An 18,667-nucleotide genomic window follows, 5' to 3' on the forward strand; every position below is an offset into this window, starting at 1 on the left:
GGGCGTACAAATGGCTCTCCATGAACTACGTTGGAATTTGTTACCTAGGCAGAGTGTTACCTGAAGTGATGACCCTCACCCATGATGAGATGGTGAGCATACACAGAGGCATACCTCCTCCTTACACTCATACCCATTATGATCAAATCCATAAAAGGGATTTAACAATCAGGAAAGAACCCCTAGCTTCTGAAATGATACACGAGTCATTCGGTATCCAACTTCTCATTGCATTAGATATCACCCATACCGCCAGAGGAGTCATAAATTTTAAATATATACAAGCATTAGCCAGCTTGGTAGATAACATCACTGAGATTTATGATGACACCTTTAGATACACTGGGAAGGAGTTGCAAGCATATAAAAGAGAGCTAGTCCAACATCGGATGGTGCTGAACTATCTGACAGCTATGACAGGAGGATATTGCGTCACCCTCTCTACACAGTTTGGGGTGAAATGTTGTACATATATCACCAACAATACTGAAGACCCAGAAGAAATCATCGATCATCGGATGGATGAGATTCTTCAGCTTAAATGGGAATTTAGAAGGGAACATAATATCAGCCTGGCAGAAATAGGTAACAAAGTTAGTGAATGGACCTCCTGGTTGAATCCAATGCACTGGTTCTCTGGTTTAGGAGAATGGGCGCAAGGGATCATAGCTAGCATAGGAAAACTCCTTCTCTGTATCGGTGGTGCCATCATAGTCTTTGTGCTGCTGTTCAAATGTTTAAAGGTGATGACCCGGGGAAAGACAAAACGTACCGAAATCATGAGTGTAAGAACGAGAGATACAGAGGAAGACCAGGGTTTGGTATATGACCCTAGAATCGAAACCACCTCCCTTTGAAGAAACCATATTTGTGAACGTGTATATGTTGTAACCTCCCTTGTTTTTATTTTTATCCCAAAATTGTACATTATCCTTCGTGACCCTGAGTAGATTGTTCGATAAATGCGGCCCATCGTTTATCCGTGATCCCGGATCGGCCAAGAGCAGATGGTTTACTCCCCTTATATGTTTAATTCATGGATCCCAATTTCTTTGTTAGGATTATGAATTTCTGTATTATCGTGTGAAATGTTTTGTATTGTAACAGTTTTATATATACTGTTAAAGGGTGGACTATGGAAGTCGAGTTACACACACGCCATTTTAGGATAGTATGGCCGCCATTTTGGGTTCGCAGAGTTGCGCAAATAAAGTTTCCATACCCGAGTATGTGTGACAAAGTGGACCAGAAGAGTAGCCATACTATCACACATAAATTCATAAATACATACTGACACTAAATAAAATGTAGTTAAAGGTTTAGAACGCCACACATAGCTTAGTTAGCTCTGCATACATCTGTCTGTATCATGTTTAGTACCGTTCCGTTCCGTTCATTGTGCAAAGTATTCCGGTCATTGCGAATATTTCGCAATATACACGGCTCGATAGTTATGGACATAATCCATATTCCAGGGACAGTTTCTGTTGAAAGTATGTAACAAAGGAATCTAGATGAAACTGGTTCTTATCACTGCTGACGCCGAAACCATCAAACAAAGGACTCTTAAAGTTCACTCCCCTGCACCTAGTCAAACCAGTCGTATCATCTTACCCCCAATCACAGTGGACCTGACATACGATCTCTGACCAATGGGAATGGCCTTTGACCTCCCCCTTCTGACCCTATAAGATAGGTGACCCAGGGCTGCCCGGTCACTTCGGCACATCTACCTTTCCCTGACTATCCACCGGGCTATAGTTCATTCCTGAACGATAGCGAGCTCTGACCGGACTACACTTCGCATATTTGATGAGAACGGTAACGGTTGCATTAACGGTATTTATTCTTATTGTATTGATTGGCTGATTGTGTCTTGTATCTGTTTTCTTTCCCCCTAGCTGAGCCTGTTTAGTATTCATTGTTAGTATATTGTATCACTTGTTATACCTGTTTATTCTTATTTCTGTAACTCCCTTTTGTCCATTAGGGACTTAAATACAACCTTTTTACGGAGTTCTTATCTCCTTATTTCTATACAGTGGTCGTGTCTGTTTATTCGCATAATAGCGACAAGGTATATTACGGACACTGTCCGATAAGGTATATTCGCAGATTAGAGACAAAATACTGCGAAGGAATCTCTGATTAAGGTACTGGTTCTCTGTGTACATAATACAATAAAAGGTACACTACGCTGCGCTACGCTTTGTACGCACGTAGTTAGGTATAAAGGGTACGTTGGTTGCGGACTTATTACGTAACCTGCGCTTTTCACTTATTGTCTCTCTGGTCATATTTAATCGCCATTAACACTCCTCTCTCCTCTTTTCTCTCAGCTCGCACCCCCACTCTGCGTCCCCCAGATTGACAGAGATATCTATATATGTTTATATATCTGTCACCAAGTAGGAGGCTGCACATGGGACGAAGATCAGCAATATTTTCGCAATTCATTTACAGACTTGCATAGGGCGGGTTTCAAAAGCAGTGGTCAGATCTGAACAATAATCCCCATGGTGTGATGAGCTCAGTGTGGAAGAATATGACTGGCCCACACAGAGATTCATCGAGCACATTTGGGATGAACTGGAATGGAGATTGTGAGCCAGGTCTTCTCATCCAACATCAGGGCCTGACCTCATACAGGCTCTACAGGATAAATGGGCACAAATTCCCACAGAAACACTACCGAGAAGAGCGGAAGCTGTCACAGCTGCAACAGGGAGACCAACTCCATGTTAAAGTATATGTATTGGAATATAATGCCACTACAGTCCCTGTTGGTGTAATGGTCAGGGATCCGAACACTTATATGCAGCATTGAGCTTTTGATTCACACCAACGACGCTCCCATGACACACCCAGAAGATGCCGCCACCCAGTTCCTACCCCCAAAGCACCCTATGTCATAGAAAGACAGATGTAGGGCCGCAGAACGCTGATGCTTTTTATTGTAGCCCCGACAAGGCGGGGTTTGGGGCGGAGTCACAGACACAATTTGTATGCAGGAGACATGGTAGAGGTTGGGGGTTGCCTGACTGTTCTCAGAGCCTTTGGCTAAGGGTCTAGCCAGCCAGCAGTGGCAATCTGAGGATGATTCTGCAGAGCGGCCTGTCAATGCTGCTGGACGGATAACTGACGGAGACCGCCGAGTCCGAGGGCAGTTGTGGGGTGGCCAATAATATCATGCCTAAAAGCGGCTGACTCCTACAACCACTGCTGCCGCTACAGTATGTTCGGTTGTAAGCCACTGCTACTGGGCTTCTAATAGTGACCATTGAGGCTCCTGCATGAAAGCTGTCTGCTTAGATAGATGTATTTCCTGCGATTGTTCTTATTTATGTTACATTTAGAGGTGGTATACTACTTGTCTTGTCTAATGGTCTTTATGGGGTTCAGCTAACTAAGACAAATAGCCTAACTTCAATAGAAGAGGTCTAATATATTGCTTAAGATATATGAAGTGTTTAATGCTGCATTTAATCCAATGAAAGTCCTGGGAACAGCTGAATACACTGGTGCATAGATTTACAGTATATTCTTCCTAATAAGAGACAGTAAATGCCAGGCTGCCTTTCTTCATAGCGCAGGAATGTGAAATATCCACAACTGGTGCTTCGGCTCCCTGTGTCTGGGAGACAGGTGCTGGCAGGACGACTTACACTCTATCATTCTAGAATAGTACGCTCAGCGACTATCAAGCTGCCACCCCTTGCTATAACTGAGGTGCTAATGAAGTCACCTGGGCTGTAGCAGGCATATCCTTAAAACCTGTACTGTAAGGGTGGAATTTTGGAAACTTGTTGCATATTCATTGGATGGGATTTATATTCTAATAACCAAAAACCAGGATTGTGTGGAACGTGTGTGAAGTTATTGGTTTTGTATCTTGTCATACGTTATGGCTCCATAGCAACTGGGTCTTTATACAGTAAGTTACCTTGTGCACATCGTGCACTATACATACCCTATGGGGCTGATTCAGAACTGTTCAGTCCGAATTCGTCCCTGTCCCCGATGGTGGTGCATGCGCAAAGGCAATAATGAGCATGTGCAGTCCCCCGCACCTTTTTCATTTGCCGGGCTGTTTGCTGCCTGAGTGACAGTCAGGGGATGTTTCATGGGAATGTCAACAAAAATGGTGGGGCGCTTCCATAGAAACGCTGGGCTGACTGCCTGCTCGGGGCAGGCGGATGGTGTCACATGATGTCAGCGCCCACCTCTAATTCGCCCACCCCCGTTCAACTGAAAAGTAAGTCTTGATTTTTCCTCTGTGCAGGCACATGCGAGCAGATGTGTAAGCGTACACATGCGCTCGCAATGTAGCGAGGGGATCCAGCTGGCGGGGTGGGCGTACATTTCCCTGATTGCTAGTGTTAAAACAGAAATTAACACATCAATATTCCTATGCTTACACTCTGTTTTCTTAAATACTGTTATTATTGCTGCAGGTGGCGTTAGCTTGTTGCACAAGGTACTAGCCACGGCGTATGAGGCCTACCCTTTGCGCAAAGCAGCAGGTGTTTGTCAGATTCAACCAGCAACCATTTTATCAACTATGACTTGCATAAAAAACAAAATGGCTGAAGATTCAGAATAGTGTTGGAAAAGTGATTTCTTGTGGAGAATTTATTTTTATTTTATAAGTTTAAGAATGCGATATTGACAGTACAGATAGCGAGGACAGACAGCTAGTCTCCACGTACTTGTCAATAATATGAGAACAACCAGATAACAGGAGACGCATGCGTAGACTCCAAGGCCACTAAATCTTTCCCTAGTAACAAGGAAGGTGGGTTATGGGTGAATTATGACAGTACTGATTGAAAGCAAAGCTTGTCAATAATACTCAATGCTTATGAATAATTACTTAATGTGAGTTAAATTTAAATATGAGAGCAAGAGAAGGAAGAGGAAGAAAGTTTAGGAAGAACAGGCAAGCACGGGGGCTGGAGGTAACTATGAATGAGGTTTAATGGCTGATCACTGTCCTTGATAGGTTTCCATTTTGATTTGCTATCTTTCAAGTAAAGCATTGTCACAAATTTTTTACAAGTTTGTGTTGGTGTGCAATTATTTCAGCGTCCGCCGTTATATTTAAGGGTTATAAAGTAATTATATATACTTCCGTGTTATCACTAGGCTCTGAATCTACGCAGCCTATCAAGCAGTTCTGAATTGGGCCTTATGTGTTCTCTGCAAAGAAAGTTAATCACAGCTGTTCAAGAACGTCTATTTTGTTTATGCCGCACCAGTCTAAAAGTGATGCAGCTTGTTCCTGTAAGGAGGCTCGATGCAGCTGAGGGAACTAATGGTTTTAAGCAATTCTGCATATAGGAAAAACTCTTTGCATCATCACTGCCCACTCCCACTGTGATATATCATGAGTCATGTACTTTGCATCAAAAGGAGGGCCATGTGGCAACTAGGAAGGCCAATCCAGGGATCGGGATCCCGGGATTTTGGCCTAAAAATCATCGGGATTTGAATCCCGGGATTGAAGCTTCCAATCCCGGGATTCCGGGATTAGTACCCCCATGCCAAAAAAACGCCAGGCAGCGCTGAGCACCTTAGAATAGGTTTAGAAATCCTATGGGGGAGGGGTTGTTTTTTTTTTATTAGGGAGGTCAATCCCAGAATCCTGGGAATCCCGGGATTGAGCATTTTTCAATCCCGGGATTGAAAAAATGCCCCGGGATTGGCATCCCTAGTGGCAACAATCCAAAGCATTTGTATAATATGGCTCATTCAGTGGTGGAGGGTTGTCTGCAGGGGCGTATTAATAGAGGTGCGGACAAGGACTGAGTTTAGGGTTACCACCTCATCCCTTTAATTCCGGACACATATTAATTACACAGGTTCTGTGGCAGTTTAAACCAGGTGAAATGGAGTCTTGAAGTCAGCCAGCCACAGAACCTGTGTAATTAATATGTGTCCAGAATTAAAGGGATGAAGTGGTAACCCTAACTGAGTTTTCTGCACTAGCCGGCAGACACTCTGTAGCCTGGCGCTGTCCCATAGTTTACTGCGCCTGCGCAGGTCTCTGTGAAGATGGCATGGTAGTGCATACCGTGGTTTGTGCAGTGTTGGGGCCACCAACGAGGGACACTGAGTAGGTAATGTATTGCATCCATTATAGATATGCCACTGGAGTAGCGCACATGTGAACAAGGCCTAAGGGGAAACTCATGAAACCTTTGGGAATGGTAAAGTGGAGAAGTTGCCATAGCAACCAATCAGTTTCCGTTTTCTTTTTATAGAACATGCTAGATAAATGATCTCTTGAAGGCGATTGGTTGTTATGGGTAACTCTCACACTTTATCTCTCCAGAAGGTTTGATACATCCCCCCTATAATGCGGATTGCATTTTTGGACACACTGCTGTTGGTGCCTTATAATAGCGGATTTAGGAAGTGGCGCCTTCACAAGCCTATGCACAAACCCCATCACCATCGAACAAGAGGCCGAATCTGGACCCGAACAAATGGGTCTGAATCAGACCCCTAATATTAGCGCTGCTGTAAATTTCAGGTTAATATTCGTCTTCATAAATATATTGGCCTTGGTGGTCTTGCAGTGTAAATGATTGCCGCTTTAAAAAACCTGGAGATTTCTTACCAAATCTCTCACTTTCTGATTCTCTCATCCTATTACATTTCACCCATGGGCCTTTATTCAGATCTGATCACCGTACAAATTTGTTTGGAAAATGGGCAAAACCATGTGCACTGCAGGTGGGGCAGATGTAACATGTGCAGAGAGAATTAGATTTGTGTGAGTTACTTTGTTTCTGTGCAGGGTAAATACTGGCTGCATTATTTTTACACTGCAATTTAGATTTTAGTTTCAACACACCCCACCCAAATTGAACTCTCTCAGCACATGTTACATCTGCCCCACCTGCAGTGCACATGGTTTTGCCCATTTTCCAAAACAAATTTGTACTACGATTAGATCTGAATAAAGGCCATTGTCTCATCTAAATTTATGACTACTTTCTTAATTTACTATGCAATAACTTGGTGATGTGTTTTGTTAGGATGTAGTGAAACAGTTGACAACAAAATGACAATTTTCAACACCTGTCAACACCTCAATGCTGAGAGTTATGAGGTCGACATTGTTAAAATGTCATCAGGCAACATGTTGATACATCGGGATGATAAATCATATAAAAAGTGTCCAATCGTATGTCTTTATGCCATGCACATGGGATCTACTCCGGAGATCACCATGACTATCGCCAGGATTTGTCGTATTCCATAGCAGTGAATGGGATATGGTGTATCACATGTGATCCAGCCGCGGAGGAGCTGCCAGATCAGTTTCCGGGGCAACCTGTGCAAGGTTCGCATGTGATACCTCGCAGTAGTGTATGGGAGCCTTTATCCTGCAGGTGGGACAGTTGGGCTGCAGATGGGGGAGGGTTAGGCTAAGGCTGCATGTAGGTGGAGTAGGCTGCAGGAGGGTCAGGGTTATGCTGCAGGTGGAAAGGCTAGAGTTAGGCTGCAGGCAAGAGGGTTAAGCTGCAGATGGGGAGGGTTACAGAGGCTGCAAGTAGGAGCATTATACTGCAGGAGGGTTAGGGTTAGGCTGCTGTTGGAAGCATAAGGGTTAGCCTGCAGGTGGCAGGGTTAGGGCTAGCTGCAGGTACGAGGGTTAAGCTGCAGGATGGTTAGGGTTATGCTGCAGACTGGAGGGCTAGGGTTAAGCTACAGGCATGAGGATTAAGCTACAGGCATGAGGGTTAGGCTGCATGCTGGAGGGTTAGGCTGCAGACAGATGGGTTAGGTTGTGGGCGGTTGTTAATATTAATGGAGGATTTTGGTTAGGCTCTAAGGCGCCTACTGAATTATACTGATTGACCTTTAAACTTTACTTAACTTTATAAGGCCTAGAAATAACTCACACGTACACCTTATTCTAAAATAAAGACACAGACACCAACTGCATACATTTAAATGGTCATATCTATTTATTTAAAATGGTATGGCCCTTTTTTGTAAAAGGGATGGCAAAGAAAAAACGCTTGAGAACAGCTCCAGTCCGGGGTGCTAAACATGGTGGCTACTGAAACGTCCCAATCCATAACACCCCCTATCGTCAGGTACAGCCCGCGCTGTGACAGATCCCCGCCCTTTCTATGGCATGGCGAGGACACTTCCAGGAAGTGTCCAACGTCCCCCTGCAGAGGCAGGACTCACCAGCCGTCTTGGCAAAGGGGGTGGGGGCAATACCAAACAGCGACCACCTGACACCTCACCTGACCGCTGGTCGAGAGATAGAAAGGAAACAGGGAGGGTGGGGTTCCAGACTCAAAGAAGTCACTTCCCCTGACTTCACCTAATAAACCCCTCTCTAAGCTACCGCCCCTAAGCCACTTGATTGGCTGACCCACCTGCTACTCACTCCTGAGCTTTTCCTGGGTAATCTGCCTTCTTCAATAACTTTATTTAACAATCGCTAAATTCACAGGCTCTTAAATGCACTTGAGCCTATGCAGCCCTCGTTTTATCTAAAGGATGATTAGGGATAGCAGAGAAATTACACAGGACCCTGGAGGCTCTGCTGGAGCCACTGCAACTACAGGGATAAGTCATCACTGGGTTGCCAGGACGAGCTGTCGACATTTTAACATGTCAGCATTTCATCATTGCCTACAGCTGTACTAAATGTTCTACATTACACAACCATTGTACCGCTGTAAGTCGTCTTTTAAATGGCTCTCCCTGCTGCTGCGCCTGCACACTGACAGTGGCTGGAAATCATGCAGTAAAACAGGAATGTCAGCATAACCTGAAATTCCGAGATATGAAAAGCTACAAAATTCAATGGGCTCATTTTTTGGAGAGTTCCGCAGAGCAAAAATAAGTGGAATTAAAATAGCAGGAATGCACAGCATGGGATGGTAAAAATAAATCTACAGATGTTAAAAGATGTCTATAATTACACAGTGACTGGAATTTGTTTGCTTTAGAGCAGATTCTTAAGCAAAGAGTGAATATCGGTGGAGAGGAGCCAGGATGTGGGGGAGCAGCGAAGCGTCGTACCATTACTTCAACACAAGTGCAAAACCCAACAACACTGCTATTAACATGGAATATTTTTGCATTGCATTGTTGTGATCAGCTGTTATGCCCTGTAACTATTATACAATCTGAGGTTCTGCAAAATGAATTATGTAAGGAAGAGCAGCAAGAACAGATAGCTTTTGGAAAAAGGATTAAATAAGAATTGTAAATATACTGTGAATATTGTTTTCAATACTAAGGGCATTTATGGAAACTATTGCTGGCCATCGACCATCGATGATTCGAAATCAATATATGTCCAATACTTTTACCATCGATGGGAAAGAACCAGATGGTTTCCCTCTGTCGATGGCACAGTAAAACGTTATTATTTATTTATTTTTTCAAAGTGCCAGGGCATGGAGCATAGGTCCGCCCACAACACTCGTGAAGCCCCGCTCTGTGTTTTGATTGGCCCACGGGAGAATCAGTCAAACACAATGGATGACCATAGATAGGTAAAAATATCGATGGTCATCCATAACATAGTTTAGCACCATCGATGACCAATTGCATTATTGCCATCGATGGCAATGGCAACGATGGCCATCCCTAGAAACAGGGACACAGGATACAAAGCTGTTGCAGCTCATGTCAATCAGCCAGAGCAGTGGCGGAACTACCGTGGGTGCAGGGGGTGCAGCTGCTATGGGGCCCGGCGGCTGGGGGGGCCCGTGGACAGCAAGCAGTCCCCTGCACCCTCGGTAGCTTCATTTGTTTATTATAGAGCCGCCGGTGGGGGTTGCGCCGTGGGGAAGGAGCCAGGCGGGGGTAGCGGCGCGCCATGCTGCGCTGTGAAGTAGGAGCCAGGCAAGGGGAAGCAGCGTGTTGAAGGAGCCGGGCCGAGCCGGGCGGGATTGGCGCTGTGAGTGTGCACTGTTGCAGAAGGAGCCGGGCCGGAAAAGGGGGGGAGTGGAGAAGCCGAACAGGGAGAGAAGTGACGCACAGTGCACGGAGCCTGCTGGTGTCTGCCCGGCGCGCCCTCCATCCTGCCTCAGACTGGCCATACACCCGCGGTATGCTTAACATCATATATTGTAAACTATACCAGTAATCCGACTGCATACTGTGTTTCAAATAGCCAGCAATCCCCCGACAAGCGGGTAATTTTTATGGATTAAGAACAGAGTGACTTCAAGTGATTGCATCAATTTCACAATCACTGGGAACACCCATTTATGCACAACCCTTTCGTAGCAATGGATGGAATACCTACATTTTATGATTGATATTTATATTTCCTTATGTGTATGCCAAATATTGACATGATTTTTAGAAATATTGTTTTTAGATGTGAACAATAAATGTACCATTGATTTTAGCCAAACATTCATCTTTATCTTAATACCCTACAGATATACCAGATATTACAGATCCAAATACTATTATCTATATTTATACATTTAATTTCAGATCTAGTTTTATATTTTTTATATTCTATTAATTTTCACTATTTTTCATACTTCTTGTAAGATAACAGATGCCACTCACTTAGGAGTACAGTTAAGGGCAGAGCGCAGCACAAACCAAAAACCATAATCTGTGTTTATGTGTTTCTTTTTTTATGTGTTTATCAGGCTGTGACTATTGGCATAGCTGGTAATGGGCATTACGGTGGGCTGCATAATGTGTGGGGCCTTGCGGTGTGTCGCACAATGTGTAAGGGTAATATGGTGTGTGGCATATTCTGAATGGGGCATTTCAGTGTGTCGCATAATGTGTAATGGGCATTGCCAGGGGGGCCCCATTATAAATTTTGCTATGGGGCCCACAAAGTTCTAGTTACGCCTCTGAGCCAGAGGATACTTGGGCCAGATGTATCAAGATTTAAAAGTGATAAAATGGAGAGTGATAAACAACCAGCCAATGAGCTCCTACCTGCCATGTCACAGGCTGGGTTTGAAAAATAACAGGTAGGAGGTGATTGGCTGGCTGTTTATCACTCTCCACTTAATCACTTTTTGAAGCTTGATACATCTGGCCCACTGTACCTTTAAGCTCCAATCAGAACTAGAACTGCTGAATTGGATAGCTACACAAACTTTTTGTAGGTGCATTTCTAAAGTACACCCCACTTCATACTTGCCTACACTCCCGGAATGGGCAGGAAGGTGTGTAAGTCTCCCGCATTTTGACCACAGCCCCTGATCCCCCCTTCCCCGAGGTATAAAATGCAGGTTTTTGCAGGTCCGCAGGAGGAGGCGGGGCTAAAATGATGCAAATCGCATCATTTTGCGTCATTTTAGCCCCTCCCCCATCCACACACCCGCAAATTAATGCGGCTGCTTATCATGGGGAGGGGCTAGATGACGTCAGCCTCACCCCGCCCCCGAAACTTTGCCTCGTCCCGCCCCCATTCACTCCTCTCCGGGCTTCTCCCGAAGAGGAGTTTTTAAAAGTCAGCAGGTATGCCCCACTTGCCTACTTTTGAAAACTAGAATCGGGGAGATTATAGTAGGATCTGTCGACAAGTTTCAGATTAAAAATGCCTAATCCTAAACCCATTACTTAGTCTGTCAGGATACTGCAGGGTTAGCCTCCATCTACACAACGCATTTGACAGGTGCCTTTTAAAGGGACTTGTTTGGTCCTTCCTGCCAAACAGGTCCCTTTAAATCTATGGCTACATCTACCCATTGCATTTTAGCAGGATCCATTAGAACACGGGCTGTTTAGCAGGATGCAGTCAAACAGGAGCTGTTTAGCAATGTGTAGGCAGAAGAAACTGCATCCCCCTAAAACGATATGAGGTAAATTTACTGAGATGGCAGTTCTATTTTAGATGGATTGTTATGGGCAACCAATCAGATTATATCTTTTATCTTCTAGAAGGTGTTAAATAAATAAGAAGTCGATTCTGATTGGTTTCCCATAGCAACATCCCATCTGAAATAGAACTCCCAGTTTAGCAAATTTCCCCCAATGTGTAGATGCCAGCGCCGCTCACAGTTCTTTTAGTATAAATAAATACAAATACAGCCGAGTCAATGAACCAGAGTTTAGTTAAATATTGCAGCCGAAACTATGAGCAACGCTGCCATTTTTAGCAGATATTTTGAGGATCACCCACAGCAATGTTGGCCCTCTAAGGGTTAATAATATTATATCACAAAAGAATAACCGAAAGTGGAGAAATTGGTAACAGTTTCGGTTCTTCTGCTTCAGATTAATAATGCTGAGTAAAGTCAGTTATTTCCCATTCATGAAACGGTTGCACTCGCATCTAAACCACTGATATGACATATTCTTAGTATTATCATCTATTCAGAAGATAGTAGAGCAAGACAAAAACAATTCTATTACTTGGCAGTATGTTCTACAAGGAACTGAAGGGCACAGAATGGAGCATCCTGTCATCATTTTCATTTGCACTTTTGTTCATGAATGAGAATGTTGCCAAGTGAAATGTGATGCTGTTGTAAAATCAGCCTGGAGAGGGATAAGCCACTTTGGGCATTGGCATATGACAAACAGCCTGTATAAATGTGGTAATGTGCCGACAGGCGGTATTTCATGCCCTACCATCCACTAGGGCAGTGTTTTTCAACCACTGTGCCGTGGCACACTAGTGTGCCTTGAGCTGTTCTCAAGTGTGCCCCCACATCTAGAGATGCCCAAACCCGTTTACAGCCACCACCAGTTCAAGTGTTATTTACTGGTCTCTTCTTTTCATTTAAAGGGCCAATGTATTTTATTTGTGTTACCTGTGGGGACCAGTGTGATTGTTTTTTAAATGGGGGGCAATAGGTTTGTTTGTTTTTTTCCTGTGGGGGCCAATGTGTTTTGCCCTGTGGGGATCTCATGGTGTGCCTTGGCAGTTTTAAAATCTTATTTAGTGTGCCACAAGGTAAAAAGGTTGAAAATCACTGCACTAGGGCATGGTGGGAGAATAAAATAGTGTGCAGAGCACAGGGAGGCACCGTGCCCAAAGCATCAAGAGCGAAGCGAGGGGATGCAGTGCACTTAAAATTGTGTTCATGTCAACTGTGTCGACATTCGGGTAAAAAACAGTCAAAAAGAACATGTCGACCTTTTGACTGTCGACCTAACCCATGTCAACCTAACGCATGTGTCGACCTAGTCCATTGTCGACCTAGACCCCTGTCGACCTTCACACATGTTGACCTAGACCCCTGTCGACCTAGCTGTATGTCGACCCACCGGTTTCGACCTAATCACTGTCGATCTAATTATGGTCGACCAACGATCCATACCCCAGCTGTGTCCTTCACAGGATGACATTACCCGGAGCACAAAGCTTTCTTTTGTAGAGATGTCGCAGGACGGAGGGCGCATCGGTCTGCGCTAAGGAGGAACCGTCCTCACCCCCTCTCCTTTCTCCTAGGTGTTCATGTCCGGGTGCCGGAGTTTACCAGGACCGTGGTTTATCACGGCGCCAGGTAAGTGTTCAGGATACACCTGCACGGCAGCAGCCACCACCCCTCTTACATTTGCAAAATGTAAACTCTTTCTCAAATGGGCAAAACCATGTGCTCTGCAGGTGGGACTAATGTAACATGTGCAGAGAGAGTTAGATTTGACCATGTGCACTGCAGGTGGGACTAATGTAACATGTGCAGAGAGAGTTAGATTTGACCATGTGCACTGCAGGTGTAGCTAATGTAATGTGCTGAGAGAGTTAGATTTAGTTAGTGCATGTGCACTGCAGTTGCGGTTAATGTAACATGGTTTTGTCCATTTGATAAATAATTTGCATTTACAAGTAACTGTGACTCAGGCCCTTTATTTTGTCACTTAGTTATGTCATCCTTTATTTTAACTCAAAGAAACCCCCTTTATTTCCTCCTTTATTTAAAGCACAAATTCAAAATACCAAGTATTTGTACCCATGCAGGGGCGTAACTAGGACTTTATGGAACCCATAGCACAAATTTTAAGGGGGCCCCCTATTATCACTACAATGACCCTTGGTGGGGGGGGGGGGAGCAAAAGAAACAGTGAGGGGAGTAAAAGACAAAGGTCAGGTTGGACTACAGTAGCAATGCGGTAAAAACACCACAATTTGTAATGCACCAAAGCCCCCCACATGGCTCCTGCGAAGTGTGCGTGTGTGTGTGTGTGTGGGGGGGGGGGTAACACTATAGAAGCGTATGGGCTGCTCTATGCATCACTGCTGTGTAAGGGATCTGCCACGGATCCCTCCCAGCATGTCCAGAGGTTGCCCACATCTCTGCGCATGTGCAAAGGGACTCCCAGGTCACAGATCCGAAAGTGGTGGGGATCGCAAAGGACAGCTCTTATCAGAAGAACTGTCCTTTGCGTTGCTCATTACTTATGTACATATGCGATGAGCATTGTGGCTATGGGCAGCAGGATGTACCACCAGTGCTTGGTACATTCCTCCTCAAGAGGGAAAAGAGAGAGGCCTCCATGGAAAAGAGAGGCATTATGGAGGTGGAATGAGAGAGTTTCGAGAGAAAGAGGGGTGGGCAGCGGAAAGATAGAGAGGGGGAAGGGAGAAAAAAAAAGAGAGACAGCAGGGGTAGAGCATCGGAGAGATAAGAGAAAGGGGATGCTGTGAGAGCGAAAAAGAGGGGTGTGGGGGGAGATGGGGAGAGGGTTATTCTCCGCCCGACCCAGTACTAACAGTTGGGTCTCCTGTACCCTGGCGCCGGCTTCAGCAGCAGTGGGGATGGTGTGTGAGCGAAAGAGGGGTGGGGCAATAGGGGAGAGAGAGATGACACAGAGAGAGATAGTGAGTGAGGCAGGTGGATAGAGAGATGGGTGTGGGGGCAGAGGGGGTGAGGGCCTGGGAAGGACTGCAGATGGGGAAGTAAGGCAAGGCAAGGCAAGGGGGAAAGAGAACATGGGATAGAATAGGGTTGACTTTGTCAGTTCCCACCCACTGAGCCCCCCCCCCCCCCCCCACACACACACACCCCAGTATGTGGCAGATCTCCTTCTCACCTGTGTAGTCACTGTCAGGTCTTACCTGCCATTGTGCTGGCCTGGCTCCCGCAGCAGTTGGCCTCCTCTGCCTCAGCTCTGGCAGGGGCTGGTTCCTCAGCCCCATGTGACGCATCCCCCAGCTGCTGGTCTCCTCTGCATCCAGCGCCGGCTCCTGCAGCGTCTGGTCCATCAGTGGCCCTGTCTTTCACAGCAGCCAGGGGTCTCCTCTGCGTATGCTACCCCAGCGGCTGGTCTCTCATCCCCTGCTCCCCCAGCGGCGGCTCCCGCAGCGGCTGGTCTCCTCTGCCTTGGCGCCGGCTCTAGCAGCAGCTGGTCTTCAATGCCTCAAGTTCCTGCAGTGGCTGCTGATCCCTCCGCCCGGACTCTGCCATCGGCTGGTCTCCTCTGCCCCAGCGCTGGCTCCCGCAGCGGCTTGTCTCCTATGTGCCGCGGCTGCCGTCTTCTCATCTGTGTTGGTAAGGGGGAGGGTAGCAGGACGCGCAACAGTTACTTGTGCAAAAAGCTGGCAAAAAATAAGGGTGCAGGGGATTGCTTTTGGGGCCCCCCAAGCCCCGGGCCCCATAGCAGCTGCATCCCCTGCACCCTCTATAGTTACGCCACTGTACCCATGACCTCCATATTGACACATTACTCATTTAGTTATTTTCTTCGTATGTACAGCAGGGTTGTCTACTTTTGAAAAATAATTTCAGGGAGAAATATAAAAGCCAAGGGGCGATCCTTGTGCCTCTAGGGGGTGGGCCTTGCATCATTAGGGGGCGGGCCTTGCATCACTAGGGGGCGGGCCTTGCATCACCAGGGGTCCCTACAGTATTTTGATAAAGCATGCAGCCAGATTGGAAGTGGGGACAGTGCTGGGAGACCAGACAGAGGGGAGTCAGGGAAGGAGTAGTGGGGGCAGTGCTGGTAGAACAGGCAAAGGGGGAGGGCAAGGAATAAATAGTGTAGTGGGGACAGTGCTGGGAGACCAGGCAGAGGGGAGTCAGGGAAGGAGTAGTGGGGGCAGTGCTGGGAGAACAGGCAGAGGGGGAGGGCAATGAAAGAAAACCGAAGGCTGATTAAGCTTGAGGTGACATAAACTACCGAAGGATTCTGAGCTGCCTGCACTTTAGGTTGTGTGTTTTTTTTTTGCTAGGGGCTATGATGATAAAGGATTAGCCAATTAGGGAGCAGGGGAGGAGTTCCTATAGTTAGGAATAGCCAGGAAGTCAGGTGATCTGCCTCTCTGGCCGGTTTTCCCCACCCTCCCTCCCTATTTTTTTCTATCTTCTTGGCGGCGGTAAAGAACGGTCCTTGTTCAAATGGAAGTAGTATGAGGATAGTGGGGTGCACTCTCCCGACAGTGATACGTCACTAGCCCATGCCCCTTGGACAGGGGATGGGCTACACCATCCGCACGGGTGGGTTGCGTTCGGAGAGTTGAACACCAATGATGTGTGAACGGTGTGATGTCATCTTACCCTTCTTTTCTCTATGACCGTTCTTTAGGGCCGCCACCCTCTTTTATAGATCAATATAAATAACTGTCAATCAATAAATTTGACATTCATATTGAAATGCCAGCACTTGTGTCTGTCTCGTTATTTTAGTGTTAAGTTTAGATAAGTTTATTAAAGTGTGGGGCATAAAGATTGCCGATGGTAAGTTTATGAATAGTATAGTGGGGACAGTGCTGGGAGAGCAGGCAGAGGGGAGTCAGGGGAGAGGGCAGGGAAGGAGCAGTGTAGTGGGGAAAGTGCTGGGAGTCAGGGGAGAGGCACTGGCGTAACTATAGCACCACAGCCCCCGCCACCGCGGGGGGGCGCTGTGCATATGGGGGTTCTCTGAAACTGTCTGCTGTATGGGGGCAGCCATTTTGTGGTGGTCCTCAGCAGAAGAACGGAGCCGCCGGGACCAGCGCGAAAGGTAAGGCTACGGGGGATTGGGGGGGTTTGAATGGGCGGCGGGGGGCACCCCCCCCCCCTAACGGCGGGAGGGCGCCCAAAACGTTGCTACGCCGCTGGGGAGAGGGCAAGGGATAGTGTAGTGGGGACAGTCAGTAATATCGTGCAAGCGAGGTGGCAGCTGCGGGGGAAAGGGGCCCCAGGATTCCGGGAGTCTCACGGACATTCCGGGAGAGTCAGCAACCCTGATGTACAGTTGGAGAACATTTTAAAAAAATGCCTGCCTTAAATAAAGGTTGTGCGATTGAAGGTGCCTAGGGATGTGAGGGGGGGGGGGGGGGGGAGAGATATGGGCGGCCAGGTAATGCTGGGGATAAAAGAGGAGGAACAAGGAACTTGCAAGTAAGATTAATAAATGCAGAAAATTGTCAGGTGCTGCAGAAATCTTGATGTACCCTGTGCGGCAGCACATTTCAGAACAGTTATGAAGTAGCAGAAGGGAGATATATATATACATATATATATATATATATATATATATATATAATGTATTTAATTATTTTGTCCCATAATACTCTGTAGCTGCAACAAGGAAGAGAATGTTTTGTATCATGAACTACTCTTAAGTATTTTCCTTTTGGGCTGAAAGTGACATCTGTCAATTCTGTACCCTGCAGCTATAGGGATATGTGATGATATGAGATTTTAGACTTATGTTTATGTTACAGAAGACAATGGATTATTGTTAATGGTAATTAAAGACAGAAATTTGATAAACCGTGCCTGTGTAATGTCACTCCTTATTTTACTGTTTTGCAGCATTCCGATACTGTTTGTGTTTGCATCTCTCCTCACCGTCACATGTAGACAGCACTATAGTAACTTTCTGTATATTATACCTTCGCCTTTCTCAGGTTTTTCAAAGAATATTCTGAAAACACCATTAGTAAATGTATTGCAAATGGTCAAAAATCTTTATATTTTAAATTGTAAGAAAATGACGTAGAAAAAAAAAATCTACCGACCACCAACAAATACAGTACCTTGTATTGTAGCTATTTCTTTGTTTTTAATTCATCCATCCCAAACAAAGGACACTAGAGGACGAGAGGCTTTTTGGGGGGGATGGGGGCGGGACTAAATTAGCAAATAGCGTAATTTAGCCCCGTCATTTAGCCCCACCCCCTCATCGAGGACCCGTGAATCGAGGGATTCGTGATACTGGGGGCAGGGCTTATTGATGTTTACATCAGGCCCCGCCTCCCCCGAAGTGCGGCTGACAGTCTCCTCTTCGGGCTTCTCCCGGAGGGGAGATTTTAAAAGTAGGCAAGTATGCAGTTAAGAGCTGATTGGCTGGTGGTTTATTACTCTCCGTTTTAACACTTTTCAAGCATAGTACATCTGGCCCAAAGTGTGTAGGAATAATACTGTAGCCCAGTGGTTCCCAAACTTTTTCGACTCACGGCACCCTAGAGCATCAAAATATTTTCAAGGCACCCCTAGGCCAAATGCTTCTTACTGAGAAATTCAGAAAAAAAAATATTAAATTAAGTAAATTGTGTTTATATGTCACAGTTATCTGGTGAGGGACAGGATTTGCTTCTGTTTGTCCACATATATTGTGATTGGCAGCCACAAGCACTGGTTTTGCCTGGTACATTGACCATAAATAATATGAATTCATCTTGGTCCACCAACCCAAGGGCACCCCTGCAAGTGTCCTGAGGCACCCCAGGGTGCCTAGGCACACAGTTTGGGAAGCACTGCTGTAGCCCAAC

This window comes from Crinia signifera, chromosome 4 (genome assembly GCF_055691185.1).
Source record: "Crinia signifera chromosome 4, ASM5569118v1, whole genome shotgun sequence".
NCBI lineage: Eukaryota > Metazoa > Chordata > Amphibia > Anura > Myobatrachidae > Crinia > Crinia signifera.